An 18,283-nucleotide genomic window follows, 5' to 3' on the forward strand; every position below is an offset into this window, starting at 1 on the left:
CTCACGTAGTAGAGGCCACTGGAAGCACCCCACTAAAAGCGATTGCTTTGAAAGGTTTTTATAGTCACTTTCTTCCATCGGAGGAATGTTAACTGCACGTTGTTCTAAAAAAGTGGCAGTTTCGTTCATAGGGCGAAGCATTGACAACAATAGCGAGGTATAGCGTCGCACTTGGGACTCTCGTTTGGGGCTTCTGCTCTGGGATTACCCCACGCGACTGTTCGCTTTTGTATACTTTCCATTTTGTGTGCGCTTTTCAAATAATGATTATTGATAATACCTAGTAATATTGCTTTCACTTTAACATCTAATATAGCCTTTCAACAGCGCTTACACTGTAGAACTCCTGAAACCTTATTCGCTTAATGTTTTTCTTTTTTAAAAACTAGGAATAAGGCACCAATTTATTGGCCAATCGCACATAGTGGTATAAGGTACGAGCTGGATTGGCGACCACCTCAACAACGACCCCTCGGATGGTGCTCAGAGTATGCACGGGTGCACATATTGGTGCGATTCAGCATGCCGGTGATCTCCATGCTGGGTAAAAGGAACAGCGCCCCTAGCCAGTATACGAAACGTCTACGACACGCAAGCTATTCTTCAGGGTGTTCTATTGCCCCTACTGAGGCAAGCGTCCGTGGAATAATGGCTAAGCTATCAGGCATCGTGCTGGAGGTAGTTCATTGGAGTCAGCCCGTAAAATAATTTTACTCGTGTTGATTAATATATATTTGGACGTCTCGGTTGGGACGATGTTTCTGAGGCCCGGGAGCTCGTCAGCGACCTACCGCAGAACATGCGCGATGAAGATAAACAGGCGAAGAAGAGGATAGGCCAAAGTGTGATGATGGTGGTGATAACATACAGACGATGAAGATGAGCGCAATAAACGCCCACAATATATATATATATATATATATATATAGATATATGAGTGTGTGAGTGTGTGTGTGTGTGTGTGTGTGTGTGTGTGTGTGTGTGTGTGTGTGTGTGTGTGTGTGTGTGTACGTATACATATCAGAAGCACAACGGCGACCCCAATGACAAAAACATTTAAGTTTTAGACAGTGCGCCAAAAGGTCATGTCTTTTTCTAGCAAAGCAAACCACATATATTCATGAACGGTCATCACACGTTAGAAATGGGAAGGTAGTGAAGCCATGCCTTGTAAAACAATTTCATTCAGAAATACACGAGGTAAGCAGTGTGCTATGGAGATTCAATTGTAATTGAATTTAGCACAGCGTTCCAATTATTCTTGATCGCAAAGACACCGATACCGTAAATGTTTTTGCCAAAAGAGAGAAATACTTCCGCGCTTAGAAGCTTACATAAATTGTTTTGCTGTGTTATACTGTAGATGTTTCGCTAAATACTGTCTTTTTTACAAGGCACTATGATGACCTTTTTGCACAAACTTTCTCTAAGAAAACGTTTTGCTAGAGATGCCAGCTAGTATTAATTCAGCACAAGACATACATAATATTATACATACACAGACTAGATACGTAGGTACATTATCCGAATAGACAGAGAGCAACTACCGAACGGAATATTTCGCTAACGTTCGAGCATTTCATTTATTTCTTCACGTGGCCTAAAGTGGATTTTTGTTTCCTTTATCTATAAAAAGGCGCCGTACGTCTCAAAAGAATGCCATGTGGTCCGCAGGATATAGAGGAAAAGAGCCATAGTATATTCGTACATCTGAAGCGCTGCAATCACAATTACATAAAAATAGAAGCAGCGAGGTCACACGAGGGTCCTTGTAATGACATGTCCGTTGGACTGAACGTAGAGCTGAGCAAACAAAGCACCGGAAGTAGAATAAAAACAAGAAAACACATGAATAAATTAAAATAACAACGGGAAGCAGTCTCAAATCATTTCTCGGAAACCTGCAACGCTACAGTGTAATGCCCTGTATTGTCTAAGGTATCATATGTGCTATGTTGAGTACGTTTCCTCAAAATTCTTATATAAGCATGGGAAACATAACGCGTGACGCATAGTGCTGTTTCCAATATGCTGCATGCAAGTTTTCATTTATGAATAATTTAGTGACTGATTTATTTACTAATTACTATTCTAAGTAGATTTTAACTAAAATATTTTTATAGCAATGTACTAAGTATAGCAAGAAACAAAGTTGAACAAACCGTTATAATTCTTCTTGATTAGGCACTGTATTTGGACAATGATGATGATGGTAGTGATTTACTAGCATCCCCTTTAAAACGGAGCGATGACAAATAGTCACGTAGCCGGCTTGACTTAGTCAGGCATGCTATACATGCGTTTCATCCTAGCGTCTTCAGCTAGAGCCTCAAGTCGCAAGGCACTGCCCTTTGTGTTATCGAACAGATTTTCTCTTCTAATTTCATTATTTACCTTTGATTAACTTGTAGAAAATTACAGGGTTAAAGTCATTCTAAGTAACTCCACTATAAAACTAAAACTACGTACATCTCCTCAATCTTTTTTTTTCTCATACTCAAAACGAATCCAGTCCTTAAAAATCTCTTCCCTCCTTTCCCCCCCCCCCCCTAATATTCTAAACGTCTGTTCCATATCTTGATTGCTGACCGGTTTATTTTTCAGTTCATTTTAAATGCCAGCGCTTGTGGTAGGTGTTCCTTACGTACGGGTCTCATTGGGTGAATACCTTCGCATTGTATGAGGATGTGATCAGTGGTCTCCAGATTTTCTTTCTGCAGCAGCCACATGCCTTATTTGGTTGCGAATATTTGCTCCGGTATGTTTTTTGCACTTCGGCAACCAGCTCGAGCCTCAAGTCGCAAGGCATTGCCCTTTGCGTTATCGAACAGATTTTCTCTTCTAATTTAATTATTTACCTTTGATTAACTTCTAGAAAATTGCACGGTTAAAGTCGTTCTAAGTAACTCCACTGTAAAACTAAAACTGCGTAAAAGGGTCTGTTTTTCAGCACAAGTGTTTCCGGGCACAGCATGTACAGACGAGGGCAGTATCCCTGCGCAGCCAATATTCTTTAGCTAATCCTCGAGTCGTGTCTCCAACGTTTCTTTTGGTACTGGCAACCGGTTTCTCAACCTGTCATCCGCCGAGCGATACAACGGAAAAGCAAGAGCGTCATGACGAGGCAGACGCGGGACCCACCGCCACGACGTCGCTTATATGCTTGCCAACTCGGCGCTGAAATACTGAGAGAAGACGGGCACAGCCGGCCCGGCAGCAGCGGCAGCTGCGCTCTAGATGGGCTCACCTGTTGAAACAACGCCGACGCGTCGCGCCGCCGCTGCGGTGGAATCGCTGCCGCAGGCGCGTGCTGTTCCACGGACGACGACTCCTAGGTTCCGCCGACGTCACATTCTGAACGACTTCGGTGAGTGCGTCGCGGTGCCTCGGACTGTGGGGTCTCGGCGTCGGGCGGCCGACGTGTCAGGCAGCGGCGGGAAGGCATCAAAACACAGTCAGCGATTGGACAGTGCGGGGCAGGTGATCGGCGATGTGGCTTTTGTCGTTGGATCTTCTGGCGAGCGGCTCGAAGATATCCAGGAGCAGACGAAGTGAGAAAAAAAGGAGGCCTAAGCCAGGAGCACGGCTCGACGGCGAGATTTAACCACGAAGAGGGACGACGATCTTCAGGCCGGCGCCGGTGGTTGCGTGGCGAATTACGAGACGAACTTAACGGTGGGGGCCGCGATCGTTGTCACCGCGGTCCGCCAAACGTACTGGCTTAGCTGCGAGCTGCGCTCGCTCTCTGCGTCACCGTTGCTACGGCCGCTGCCTGCCTGCTGGTGCCGCGAGGGTAGAGCTCGAACTCCCTTCCGTAGCAGACGCCGGCGCCGGACGCCGAGGTGAGGAGGGGGGAGAACGAGCTCGAAGTCGTGAAGCGGAAGCGCCTGCGCGCGCGCATGACGGTGCCGCCGCCTGGCGGCTAAGGCTTTGCGCGATGGAAGGGAGCGACGATCTTTCCGGTGAACACGGCGAAGAGGGATTTTCGAACACTTGCTGCAGGCGCGCGATGGAACTTGACATTCTCGATGCGTTTTTCTTTTTCGGCGCTTGACACTTCGCGAAAAGCTTCGGGCGGTTTTCGGAGGTGGATTGTTTCCTAATCCGAAATTTCTCCGACGTCTTGGTTTATTGGCACGTGTCTTTGGCTAATAATAATGCAATATGCAAATGACATGAAGTATGAGGTACTTCATCACCATATCGCTTGCATTGCATTCTCCGTCTTTGCATGTAAACGCGCAAACTAAAACAGGTCAGTAATCTGGTCGCAAAAACAGCATTTTCAATTATTCCCATTCAGTATTTACAAGATCACCATTCGCGCCCTTGGCCAAAAGGCTATAAATAAGGCCCAGAAAAGAGATATCAGTTGAAATGATGCTTAATGCACTGTAGGTGAGCGTCACATCTGCTAGTACAAAAGTTTTTCAATGTAATGCAGTTCTATATCAATGATAAGGAGTACTACGCAGTAAAACACGTTGTAGGGCTAGTTGGTGCATAGCTTTCAAAAGATGAAGCGCCAACAGTGACGGCACACTAAGAAGGAACACAGAGAGGACAAGGCGCTACTTGCAACTGTTTATTGAAGTCAAAGGTGACTGATTATATAGCCATGGGGAGAGGGGGACGAAAAAAAAGGGGAACACTGATTACGTGAATGCGCACGCGCAAGGACACTTAAGAGATATATGGAGAGAATCGCGAATCTAGAACTTATCTAAAAACATGCTTGCATTTCGGGGCACCCCGAAAACTCGCTTTGTGCCGCCTGATTCGTTCTGATGACTCCAAGAAAGTAGGGTGTTCTATTAAACATACAAACCCTTTTGTGAAGTGTGCAGAAGGGGTCGTATACCGCATACCACTGAAGTGTGGGAAAGAGTACGTCGGCCAAACGGGTCAATGTATTAATGAACGACTGCGGGAGCATAAGCTTTCATGGTTCAAACTTGCCTCTTCATTGCAATATTTAGACAAGTAAAAGCATGTTTTTAGATAAGTTCTAGATTCGCGATTCCCTTCATATATATCTTCAGTGTTCTAACGCGTGCGCATTCACATAACCAGTGTTCCCGTTTTTACGTCTTCCTCTCCCCATGGCTAAATAATCAGCCACCTTTGACTTCAACAAACAGTTGCAAGTACCGCCGTGTGCTGTTTGTGTTCCTGCTTACTGAGCCGTCACTGTTGGCGCTTCATCTTTTGAAAGGTATACTACGTCGAACAAAGAATGTCACTTTAAGCCAACGTTTCTACCAAGGGACCTGTGTTCATCAGTCGAGAGCTTCAAGGACTTGTCTACGCTTTGACGAAAACTAGCCCCTTTATCGAAACGTTGGCTTAAAGCGAGGTTCCTTGCTCAACCAATCCTCATCATTTTAAGTGTCCATGTTTCTTTGAACTTCTGTCTGGTTTGGTGTGCTATCAAATGCAATACATACAGTGTTCATTTTTTTTATTCATACAGATTTTTCGATAAAGGGACTACGAGCGTTGGTAATGTGCTGATTTAATAGATTATTTCTTTGGCGAGGCGGACACACTTTGCTGCTAATCAAGTGAGTACCAGAAAGGCAAATAGCACAAAATTTCTAAAACTATTTTTAATGATTATTTAGCACCAGTTGCTTAAATGGGAAAGTTGGAAGTCACATTTCAATTCACCCCTAATTTGATCTATTATATCGCGCCTAGTTGCAGATATTAATCGTGGAATTTCAACGCTGAATCCAAGCAATAGCAAATCCGACCGAGCGCCGCAGCTCTGTTAGACGGAAAGGACCTGTGACGGTGTGTATGGCGAAGTTTCAATGACGACATATCAAAGCAAATACTGATACAACATGTCGCGGCAACAGCTTGACAGGCAAATCGGGCCATGTCAGCACCTGCCACGACTTGTCGCGACCTTCACTAACGAACTTGGTCGCGCTTTTCGTCACGGCGTGTTCCCGTCTAACAAGATAGTGGGACCACCTATCCTGCACTTGCGGCTCACTCGGTTTCGATATGCCTGGATTGAGCGTAGAAATTCAATGAGAAATTTCTCCAAGTAGGTGCCGTTTATAAGATGAACAAAAGCGGTGAGCGGGCGAATTTAAATGTGACCGCTTCCAAATTAACCACCTTCAGGTGTGACTTCATCCATTCAAACAACTGCCCCGAAGGTTCAGATAAAAAGGTAATAAAGCATGTTTAATTAATGGGTTTTCTGATATTCACGCTGTTTGTAGAGAAGTATCTCCGCCTCGAAGAAGAATTTATCTGCTAAAATGGCACGTTTGCTGCATTTATAGTCTTTTTATAAAAATGTCTACGGCCTACAAAAGAAACAACGAAAAAAAGAATGCCCTTTATTGCAACACTAATGCAAACATACAGAGAGAAAAAAAAACGGCAACGTTATACTTTAAAAAATATACGTAGAAGCAGTATTACGTGTATCTGCCCAATTTTAGATACTGCTGAGCACAACTTTGCATCCCATTAACATTGCTTTATTAAAAAGAGCACAAAGGAAATAAGGTGTTCTGCTTAATAACCTCTCGTGTTTCCAGAAATTGAGTGGTAGGTTGAAACAAAGCTTGAAATAACCATAAGTTTTGAATACTTGATTTGTAGCTCAGGAATGTGCTTTACGCTTACATGAATAATTTCGACCACTCGTGGTGGCGTAGTGGCAATAGCGTTGCGATTGTAATACCGAGGGCACTGGATCGAATCCCGGCCGTGGCGGCCGCATTTCGATGGGGCCTAAATGTCCTTGTACCATGCATTGGTTGCGCGTTAAAGAACCAAAGATGGTCAAGTTGATCCGGGGTCTCCCATTACGGCATGCCCTCGTACTCGTATCGTGGTTTGAGCATGCAACACCTCACAATTTTGAATAGTAATATGGAGGACCAAACCGCGCGTAACAACGGTCTTGCTCCGTTTATCCAGCAGTTTCATGTCTGGCAAATGTCAATTGATATAAAAAAGGCACTGTCAAATGCTTTCCACAACAAAAGAGAACCTTTTCATTTTGCTTACAATAACGGAAAGAATTACCTTGACAATGTCAACGAATTCAAATATTTTGCAGTCACGTTCCCCTTGAATTTAAAGAGACACAAGCATGTCAATCTTATCAGTTCAAAAGCATTTCAAAAGTTTCGCTACCTAAAACGCACACTTAACTATTCAACTAAAGAGTGTAAAATCAAGGTATTTAAATCCCTCGTTCGACTTGTACCTGCATATGGTGCTATCATTTTTTTCTCCTCACTATCATTTTTACATAGACAAGCACCCCCGAGTCCACGCAGGCAAAAAATTTTGATTCATGTATGGCAGGTACCGATCGCCATTTCTCACCCTCCTCGCTTTCCCAGATATTATCGCGTCAGCCAGTGGATCAGAGATAACACATCTAAACTCCTTATCAGGCTTTTTAGTATTTTAGGTTCGTGCCCATATTTATGCCACCAGCTGTGCTCGCAGAAGCAAGGCGGATACACTCGTTAAATATTCTGCTGCTGATGTCGCAACACCAATGATTTCAAATTTGCATTCCCTCTTTCAGCAATTGATGCATTGAATAATCTTATGGATCTCTTTGTAAAAGTGCTCACGGATCAATTTTTAAATAATTGCTTAAATATATTGTGATATTTTTATGCATGTTCTTTGTGACTTTACTTGTTTTTTTTTGGTCACACTACATTCTGTATATGCGTTCACACGTCCACAAGCTATTCTGCTTACCCACCCTACTATGTCTGTAAATGGGACAGAAGTACGTGTTAATAAAAATATGACAATAAAAGCACGTCAGTTTCAAATATTTTAAGCGTAGAAGCAATCTCATGATTACGATAAGCCAAAACTGACGATAAAAAAGTAGAGTGGGTATGCATGTTTGACAAACATCAAATAATAATGGCTGCATTATACTACATAAGTCATTTAGGTGCACGTTATGAACCCAAGATGGTCGAAATTATTCCGCGTCCCCCACTACGGCGTGCCTCATAATCAAATTGCGGTTTTGGCACGTAAAACATCATAATTTAATTTTAATTTCTACAGCATAATTGGCTCTACAATCACATAGCGTATGCGTTCTACTCTTCGCCTGTCCTTGTTTTTTTTTTCTTCCGCTTCACTTACAGTTTGTCGTATCAACAAGTCCGAATGTCTGCCCTTCTCATACATAAAGCTTGAGTTGACGACAACGGTGTATGTAGCTTCATGGTCGACACATTGTTAACACAATTGGAAATGGGTGTCATGATCTTGAAAATAAGTTATCTTCAATGCACCTAAACTCTTAGAGATTGAATTTTTTCGCTGAAGGACGACATTCGAATTTCCGATAGAAATATTTGCATGCGAGGTAACAAATCCAAAATTATGCTCACACCATTTGCCACCACATGTGAGATTTGTAGACTCGTTTAAAGAAAACTGAAATTAGCATTTAGCCAAAAAGCATGCTCTATGTTCAATGGTTTTTGTATTGAACAAACTCATACTTGGCAGGTGCATTGTCTCGCATCCCAAGGAAATTTGTTAAACAGTCAGTACCGCAGAGATGGCGACTTCAATTTATGCACCTGACTGTACGCAGCCGTGCATGTTTCTCGGTGTCATCACCGTCGTCAGAAGTATCATGCACGAATCATTGTTTTTAGAGTAAGAGATGACGGTACGCAGATGCGATTTTGCTGGATGACTACGCAACACGCCATAGTCAGGCTTTCTTGCGCTGACACGTCCAGTTTCGATTTATCAGCTGAGATTCGGTATGTCGCGAAATCCCGACAACAGACTTCAGCAAGCTTATATAAATATTTATCTAGAAGGTAATAATAAATATACGCTGGTAAACTTCGTGCGCACCTCAGGGATGTTTTGCTTACACGACGTTAGTAGCGAAGTGCGAAGTGATATCAAGGTGTTTGTGTTATCAACATGCATAAAAAATTGTATATAACTAACATAAGAGTAATTTGATCGCGCTACATTTATCAACGGCTGAAAAAAAGTTATATACTTCGTTTTAAATGGCTGACTAATATTTATTATCATAAAATATTGCAATGACCAAACAAGTTAGGCATTAATCAGTCATTTCGGTTCGTTTGGGTCATGTGGGGAAGGCACAAGGGCAGTGTCCTCCGAGACATAATAGTATGACAGTGATGTAGCTGTTTTAGAAAATAATTTATATATGGACTAACAAGCGTCACCGTACTGTGTCTTGTGGCGTACCTTGCTGTACACAGTGATGACCATACATTACATTACAGTCTTTGACTGCCGGTAGCTAACAAGGTAACTGCAATGAAATTGCTTAAATTCCTTTAAATTCCTACTGGAGTTACAAAGTGTGATTGATGTTAAAGAAATAATTATATCAATGAGTATGCTTGTGATATACAGATATCTGACAGTACAAGCAGACATCTGGCATACAGGCAGAATTACATCACGGATAGCGCACACGATTGACACGAGAGATAACACGCCTCTTTTTTATTTATTTAAACAACGATATACGCAATCATGTCAACAAAAAAATATGTTGAGCATGTTTACTTAGAAAATGATCCACACCTGGTTTTCCTGCACTTTTTAGATCCAGGTGTCGTTACTGTGCAATTTGTGCTCCAGTATATGATGTGATTAGGAAGGATCGCAGAAATTAAGGTGGGGGAATTGCTATTTTTATTGATAACTGAATACAGTACACATCCATTACTAGTGTTCAGGGCAATGAAACTGCTTTGTGCAGCCTTTATATGAGAACGTCTGAATTGATTTTCGTGCTGTTGGCTTGTGCTTTTCACGTGACCTTAAACAATTTGTCTGTGTGTGTAGACGTTCACAGGGAAATAGGAGGTCATCCCTCATTCACTAAATTTTGCGCTCGTCTCTTGTGGAGAGTGAACAAATGTTTGATGTGCCTTCCGGGACTTCGGACCATTTGGTCGTTCGCTTCTCTATTGCTTTAGGGACACTTAAGAGGAGGTCTACTCCTCCTCTGTGCTCAGATGAAAATCCCTGTCTTTCTAAAGCGGCAATATCAGTGGGTCACAAGATATATTTGCATAATTTATGACCATCGCTACAGTCCTAGTGTACTTCCAGAGTGTAAATTTATGAAGATTGAAGTTTTGAAGAGTGGGAAAACGCAGTGAGTCACTAATTTCACGCCCACAGCGTTAATGTCTTCGTTTTGCAAGGTACTAGGGACACATTATATCTATAAATGAGCAGTTGTTTTTTATGGCGTATTGGGTTTCCTAATGAACATCAGCTCGGTTTTCGACATGTGCGGTCAAGAGTTACACAGTTCGTGGAAGTCATACATGAAATATACGAAATATTAAACTGAGATGAATAAATTAACAATAGTTCCTTTTAATTTTACGAAAGCTTTCAATAACATGAACCATCAGAAACTAGAACTTATGCTCCAAGCCGTAATTGACTGTAGCAATATACTTCAGTGGATTCAGGCCTTACTTGTGGATCGTAAGCAGTTAGTAAGCAATAAAGAGAAGTCGCAAATTTGTAAAGTGCAGTCAGGGGTCAAACAAAGGTCGGTAATCAGCCCATTGTGGTTTGTAATTTATAATCTTGCCATTGCAATTATGAATAACCTATTACGCGGAATTTCCGCAACTGGTTATTTACACGATATTTATCGAACGTGTTACTTTGTCTGATACCCTTAGGCGAATCATAATAATTTATACTGAAATGGTAATTTATGAGATGACCAGTGTAATGCCCAGAGCTAAGTGCTTAATCCGGTATTTTTATAAAGGAGAATTTAATTAACGCCTCATAAACCTTTGAATTCTACAAGACTCAAGAACATATCGCGATTTATTTTCACTTTAAAATGTGACTCATGACGGTTTATTGTATGGGCTCATAGGCTATCAAGCTACATGGTTACATTGAGTCACTCACTGTGCTTTCGTGAAATGCTTCAACCACCTTAACAGTACAGCGTTATCTGCAATAACGTTTAAAGCCTTACTGTTATTTCTTTCCACTCGCACGCATCGGAAAGTACACTGATACATGTGCACGTTGAAAGCATCAGCAGGCTAACAGCTAATCAGGGTTCAAAGTTTTAGCCAAGTGGTCGTTTAGACTGTTTTTTCTCTTGAACCCCCCAGTTTCTTCAAAAAGTGAATAAAGAAAAAGACCAAGTTTTGTTTGATTGAAAGAGTTGTCGGTCAACGAAGTGTCGTACTCCATGGCCGAGGAACTTGCTAGTAGAAAATTGTCAGATGTTTGCCACGTGCACACTAAAAGCTTAACCTAGTTAAATGAGCCTTCAAAAAGGCAAGTCCACTTGTCAAAACGTTGGCTCCTGCTCTCACCTTGTTATTGTGTTGCTCATGGTCTTGAATTTCCATCTCCAGCCTTCCCCGTGTTTTCCCTGGATAACCAAGGTAAAGTGCTTCACGGAACTAGTAGATATTGTCAAATTTCTCATAAGTGCCTTGGATGTCGTGAGTACCCGGGCTCCTGCTTTCATTTTGCTCTCGTTTTGCTCATCATCTTGAATTTCCATCTCCCGCATTCCCCGTGTTTTCCTTGGATGTTGACAATCAAATCAAGGATCAGTAGAAGCAAAATTCTTCTTCTGGTACTTCTCGTACTTCTCGTAGCTTGTACGGAAATTATGTTAACCTCGGCCCGGAAGATTAAATGATTAGACATTTTTATCTATTGGACGTAGATGTTCCGCGATTTTATTCACCAGAAGAACGTTACGCTACCAGTGAAAGCACTGTGCTACATTTGAAATAACAAAAAAAGAAACTCAGGTATAAAAAACACGGGTATAGCAACGCAATAATTGGTCACTATAAATGAATTGAATCTCTACACTCGACACCAGCAGTGTTCGCTTACCCCGAATGTTTCCGGAAAAACAATCGGGAAGGCAAACAGAATCATCGAACCTACTCGAAGCGCAACAACATGATGAACACGGTGCGAATAGTTACCGTACTGTGCAAGTCATGAGATGAATGAATAGAGATGAATGATTACATATGGCAACTATTGCGGCCACTCAGATTATGTAACACTATGCAGCTATGCACTAAAGAAACCGCTGAGCATCTTTTCTCTGCCCCTGCTCTCGCTTCGACGTTCAAAATCGGTCTCGCCGGGGTGCACTCTGCTAGCTAGACGATCAACTCTTTAAAGAGGCGAAAATCTTGGGTGCATGGCATCAGTAATCAATCCATGAATCAATCAAGGACATCTCTACAGAATACATCACTGAAATAAAAGTAGCAAGATAACAAATATAGTACCACAATGCTGAAAAATGTATACGTTACCACATTATGATGTCGTGGTAAGAAATTTAAAACGCTTTCAAACCCCGCTCTGGTAAACCTAGTAAAATCAGTGGATCTTAGAAAACACTTATAGGAAGCGTGCGCACGTGCATGGAAACTGACTCTCCTTTTGCCATCACCTTCATTAATTCTTTCAATTCAAATTCCCCTTTCACCTTTGCTCGGTAATCGATCAGACCTCCGTCTGGTTAACTTACCAGCCTTTCCAGTTTCTTGGTTGGTTTCTCTGTACATGCATGTGTTGTTGCACTATTTCAGCTCTATCGGAATGAGGAGGAGCCTTACAAAATATTGGTTAGAAAAATGCGTATCGTGCATTTTTTGCGAACAATTCTCGTCTTTATCCACATTTTATCAGGAAATAAGAATACCATTAGAAAGCTAACCTTTGGCCGACTTACTGAAGTGCATTCCATTGAAATTTTCCCTTGTGGACCAAACGTTAACGAGACCTATTCACCAGTGCAGCGTTTGTACGCTGCAATAGTGAATAGGTGCGCTCTAAAACCATTCCCATTTGTCTGCTGATGCGTACCTAACAAAAAAAAAACCTTGTTCCAACCGTTAACTCGATTTATTTGTTTACATCAAGAGCAAGACGGTGACAGAGTGTGGTGAAAAAACTATTTATGCGAAAATTTATTTATGCAAGAAACGAATCCCACACGCCTTCATCGGATTGGCGCGAAACTGGGCGGCCGTCCCTGTAGCTCTGCTGAAACCTGTATGGAAAACAATATTACGAGCTGCTGCGTACGCGAAATTTGATTTTGTACTTCATGCACTCGTTTTTCTTGTGGACTAGACAAATTATTCTGTAACACCGAGAATAGTGGCGTACATGTTTGCAACAGAAAGAAAATCCTCTAGACAGTTTCTTGGAAAAACGAATTATGGGTCGTTATGAATCTGAAAAACAACAGATTAGTTTCCTGCTGGAGAGCTTATTCGAAAAAAAAAAACCCGTACGGTAATGTTTTCAGGAATTAACAAAATATAGGCACGCTGGCTTTGAGTTAAAAATGCTGTTACATAAGCGCAGAGCAGTGCTGTGCTCGCAAGAGAGAGAGAGATAAAATTTTTTATTTTGATGGGCAAAAAACGTACTGCTCAATTTATTTACAACTGTTTCGAAAGTGGCCTCGTGGAGGAGTTTTCTGATATAATCTTTTTTCCTCACTTGTTTCTTTCCCGCCAGCAGTGTGCAGGAAGCATATGATTCGTGCCTGTCCAATTGATAATCATCCGTATACATATATCTTACATGCACGAATTTTGTCTGCGGTGAGTGCTGTATCATGCTAAATTCTGGCAACAAAAACAAAAATATTCCAAGTGCAAATAATTGCTCTTTCACGGAGAACAAAGGCTCATCTGGAAAGCAGAAGAGTTGACGTGAAAGACAGGAGTTTGGAATCTCTCTCTAGCGTTTAGGCTTCATAATAAGGTATGCGAAATGAAGTAAAATAGAGTAAATACAGTAAAAACTCGTTACAGCAATACTGAAGGGGGAGGGCATAATTACTTCGTTATCTCCATTACGGCATGTATTGCAATCATAATCTTTTTGAGGATTTGAAGGGTAACTTCAATTACTTCGTTATATTGATTATTTGGTTATGTACTGCTTCATTTTGACTAGGTTTGACTTTCTATAGCGTTCTTAAACAAGCTGTTTTGATGTTGACAACTCAATAAATAAGGTGACGCTGCGATCGGCTATCTTGCTCTGATCTAGTTACCTAAAAAATTACGATATAATCTTGGACCACGTGAAGCGCTTAGCTCAAGATAGAGTAGTACAAAGCTACCTCCACGCAAAATTACACGTTTGAAATACGAGTGGATGTGTGACAGTCGCACATCAAGCTATTCATGATACCGAAAGTACAAAAAAAAAGATTGGCGTATACCATCTCACTATGACTGTCGAAGAAAATGCGTTCGGAATTGAATCAAGACAGCTACACAACGTTTTGCCACCGTCGAAACGAGATACGTATGAGGCATGTACTGCAGCTGGATGGCTCTTTCTCGCTTCCCGAAGAACGCTCGGCGCCACCTGGTGCCGCAGCCGTGAAGCCTGCGCGCGGCCTTTGAGATACAATATCGCGCCTGTGCATGCGAATGCTGGGAAGCGCGTCATGCGTTTCCCAGCTTATGGCCGACGTAACCAAACGCGAAACATTGCCACACCAGCGAGAAACGTCGTACGTACTTCCATAAAAAACACTGCAGAATTCGCCTAACGCACCGGTGAAGGAAGTTGGTGCAAGATGTCGGACATCCCTTTTGCCACAGCCAATATATTATCGCCTTTACAGCTCGCCGGAAATGCCGCTGAATCCTGAACGTTAAAAACTAGAGTGGCACGTCAGCTAGACCTCAAAGATTGCGTTGTGCCCGCGGAAGGCCTAATAATTTCGAAGGTATTGGGTTGCTACCGCACCAGGTGCACGCATCGTATGTTGAGGTGCTATTTAAAGGCTGATCATACCAGAATCACACAGGTAACAGTCCTACAGCTTTCCAAGATTTCTCGGATAGTATATACTAGTAGTGTAGCCAAGCGTTGTAACTCTGAAGTGGGTCGTCCGCTCCAGCACCTTGAAGTGGGTCGTCCGCTCCAGCGCCTTCTAGTGAGTCGTTTTCTTCGGCTCTCGAGCGCCGTTCGTGCTGAGAGTCCGTGCTGCGCTTTTTGGACTGTCGCTCTTGCGCTGCTTTACGTGCCGTCAATAAACACCCTTATAGTAGTTATAGCTAAATTAGGCGAATCTGTGGTGTTTTCTGCATCACGATAAGCAAGATATTTCGAATGGGCGACATCAGGGGGATGAATCACTGACCTCGTGAGGAGACAAAGAATCGTGTGTGCGGTTGGAACAGTTATTGGAATCGAGTGCTGTGCCTTAGACAGAGGAGCCGTGTCTTGATGCTTCTTTCGTGTTTTCCAAGCAACAACATCGATTCTTCTAAACTAATCGAAAAAAATTGTATACCGCACCCTAAACGCCGGCCATGATGTTATTCTACTTCATGTATATGTCATCTAGGCTAGCAGAATTCTTGGTCTGGAAAACGAGATCATTACAGACCACCTGGCGTCGAACTATGGACGTGTGTTAGATTGTCAGGAATCATTAAAGTCACCTTGCGCCATAAGCCATCACAATGCAAGCCAGTCCGCTGTATGCGTTTCTCTAATTCGAAACAGCTACGACCAGAAATATTTGGTAGATTGAATTTACTGAATATATATATGACACTGTGACCACAGTTTCACAGAGGGACCACGGAAAAGCACGGGCAAGTAGGCTGAGGAGCGCCTGTTATTTATTTATTATTGTTATTATTTTGCAAATACGACGAACCATAATTCTGGCCTGAGCAACAGGGACTAAAAATGCCTGCTCTCCCGTAATCGAGAGTGTGAAATGGCTACCGGCAAAGCAGGTCGGTTGTATATGATACTGGCCACAATGCTAAAATGGGTATAGTGCACGTTCGCAAGGGCACACCCCACCACATCACACCAAACCACACCACGCAGCCATCCGCGGCGCGCCGGACGCTGCCGGCCTGGTCACGCAGCGTGGCGCCATCTCTCTAAGGAGGCGGCGCAAAACCCGCGCCGCGGAACTCGCGGACCGCTGGCGTTGAAACGAGCACAGGCAACCCTGTATCAGCGCCGAAAGATGACAATCAAGTGTGTGGTGCCCTGTATAAGCCTTTGGAACGTAGCTATTGAAATGACAAATAAAATTCAGCGTACTAGAAGTTACAGCTTGAGTGACATTGTGAACAAACATTAGGAAGAACTCGGAAGAGAGAGAGAGAGAGAGAGAAGTGACTTTATTTGCACCCGTCAAATAGATGACAGGGTAGAGGCTTCAGCCTGAACCCACACTCGAAAGCAATATTTTTTGTAACTTGTTTAGGCAGCAACTAGCGGATGTAATGCGGTCCTGTACAAAGGGTTGTGGGCCAGAGACCGAATTTCCTGAACTTTTCACTGGTTGCCCGGATGATCTCGTTTTGTTCTCGCAACGATGCCCGGATGTTTTCATTTGAGGGGCCGGATAACAGCTCTGGCGTCTGGCTCAAGGTCACTTGAAGGTCGCCGACAACTTGAGCTAAAATCATTTCATACTTAAAAGCAAAAGCATGTTTGTATAACACCACGCCAACGGAACACAATAATACAGCATCTTAATAAAATAAGTCATATTAAGTCTGCAGTAGAAGAACATGCAGGCCAGTCGTGGTGGCGTAGTGGCTATGGCGTTGAGCTACTAAGCCCGAGGACGCGGGATCGAATCCCGGCCGCGGCGGTCGCATTTCAATCCGGGTAAAATGCAAAAGCACCCGTGTGCCGGGCATTGGGTGCACGTTAAAAATCCCCAGGTGGCCTAAATAATCCGCAGTGCCCCAATACGGCGTGCCTCAAAATAAAAACGTAGTTTTGGTACGTAAAACCCCTGAATTGAATTTTCATTTTAGGAGCATCTAAGGCAAGAAATGTACGCTGGAATAAGACAAAAATATTCATCATCGTTAAACACAATAAGCAGAACCAGTAGCCGCACAGGGAACACACAAAATACAGTAAATTCGTACATGCCTTTTCGGGTAAGGCATGTGCGAATAATTCATTGTGCTCCTTATAGAGACCATAAAGCGCCACAAATTTTCAAATTTTTATTAGTATAACCGAAAATGTGAAAAAGAAAATATATATAACTCTGTCGTGGCTCTACTTCATGACGCTTTTGTATGCGATTTCGCAATTTCGTAACCAAATATTTGTTTCGTTGCAAAGAAAGATAGATATCATTACTCTATGCATCTGCGAGAATGTGTGTGCACACATTTATGCAAATATTACAATTGCAAGCGTACCATACAGTGCTCCCCAAAAGTAACCATTGCAGAAAAATGAAAATGAAGAAGAAAAATAAACATACTTGAAAGCTTGAAGTGCTAAAACTATAAATGCTCAAAACACGCAAAAGAGAATATCCTTTATTGTTTCTTGCTTGCGTACAAAGCTGGTAACCATTCAGAATAAACATCATGGTTGGTTCTACCTTCCCCAACCTATCAACATAGCGAGCACCGCGGCAAAAGTATGCAGCAAGCCCTCAAAGGTAGCGTAATGCGCGTCCATTTGCAATTTCTCGGGCCACCTTGAGTCATGGAAACACGGCTTTTACTAACGTCTTCCCGCGTATTCCACCATGCATTTCTCAGAGAGAAGATATGATTATTCAACTGTCAAGATGCAATCGAAAAGAAATGAATTCAACATTTCCATGAAAATGCAATTTTGTGTTTTACGTTGGAAACATAGCAGTCAATAGTAACGAAGGGACTTGAAAAGCAATTTTGGGGATGAAATGGCTCCGGTTCTCAAGCCGACAAATTAGCGAAGCGCATTTTCGTCGTCAAGTCCTTCCGGTATATGTCCACCCATTTTCAGAGAAGGTGACGTGGAATAGATAGAAAAAGATTTGTGTAAAAATGAAATCAGGAAAGTTTTGCCTGCAGTAGACAGGCACCCTTAGCGCTAAAATGACAGAGAGCCCCATAAGATGATGCAAACTTTTTTTGCATTAATTGAAACAGTGATGACAGCTGCCGCGGACACGTCTTCTAGCTTCATTCCTAACTTTGCTTAGAAGGAATTGAGACGCCAGTTGCAACTGCTTGACGGAAGAAGGCGAAAATTTCACCATTACGACAAATTGAACTGGACTTCTCTTCACCGCTCATGCCATTTTATTTGAAATAATTTAGATAAGAAACGAATATTTGGCTTACATTTTTTCAACTGGATAATTGAACGCGTTGACAAATCAGTTTTTGAAGAAATGGACGTCGACCGATTAAATATGAGT

The 18,283-nt window shown here is 42.4% G+C and overlaps 1 protein-coding gene across 1 annotated transcript in view; it reads right to left on the reverse strand.

The window, feature by feature from the left end:
• The window catches only part of LOC119464462 (synaptotagmin-1-like), a 224,640-nt gene extending 220,819 nt beyond the window's left edge, over positions 1-3,821 (reverse strand). The window contains 1 exon segment of the mRNA XM_049655814.1: positions 3,248-3,821. The gene's annotated coding sequence lies outside the window, so the exon portion shown is untranslated.
• Between the last annotated feature and the right edge of the window lie 14,462 nt (positions 3,822-18,283).

The sequence above is a fragment of the Dermacentor silvarum genome, chromosome 9, assembly GCF_013339745.2.
Source record: "Dermacentor silvarum isolate Dsil-2018 chromosome 9, BIME_Dsil_1.4, whole genome shotgun sequence".
Taxonomy (NCBI): Eukaryota; Metazoa; Arthropoda; class Arachnida; order Ixodida; family Ixodidae; genus Dermacentor; species Dermacentor silvarum.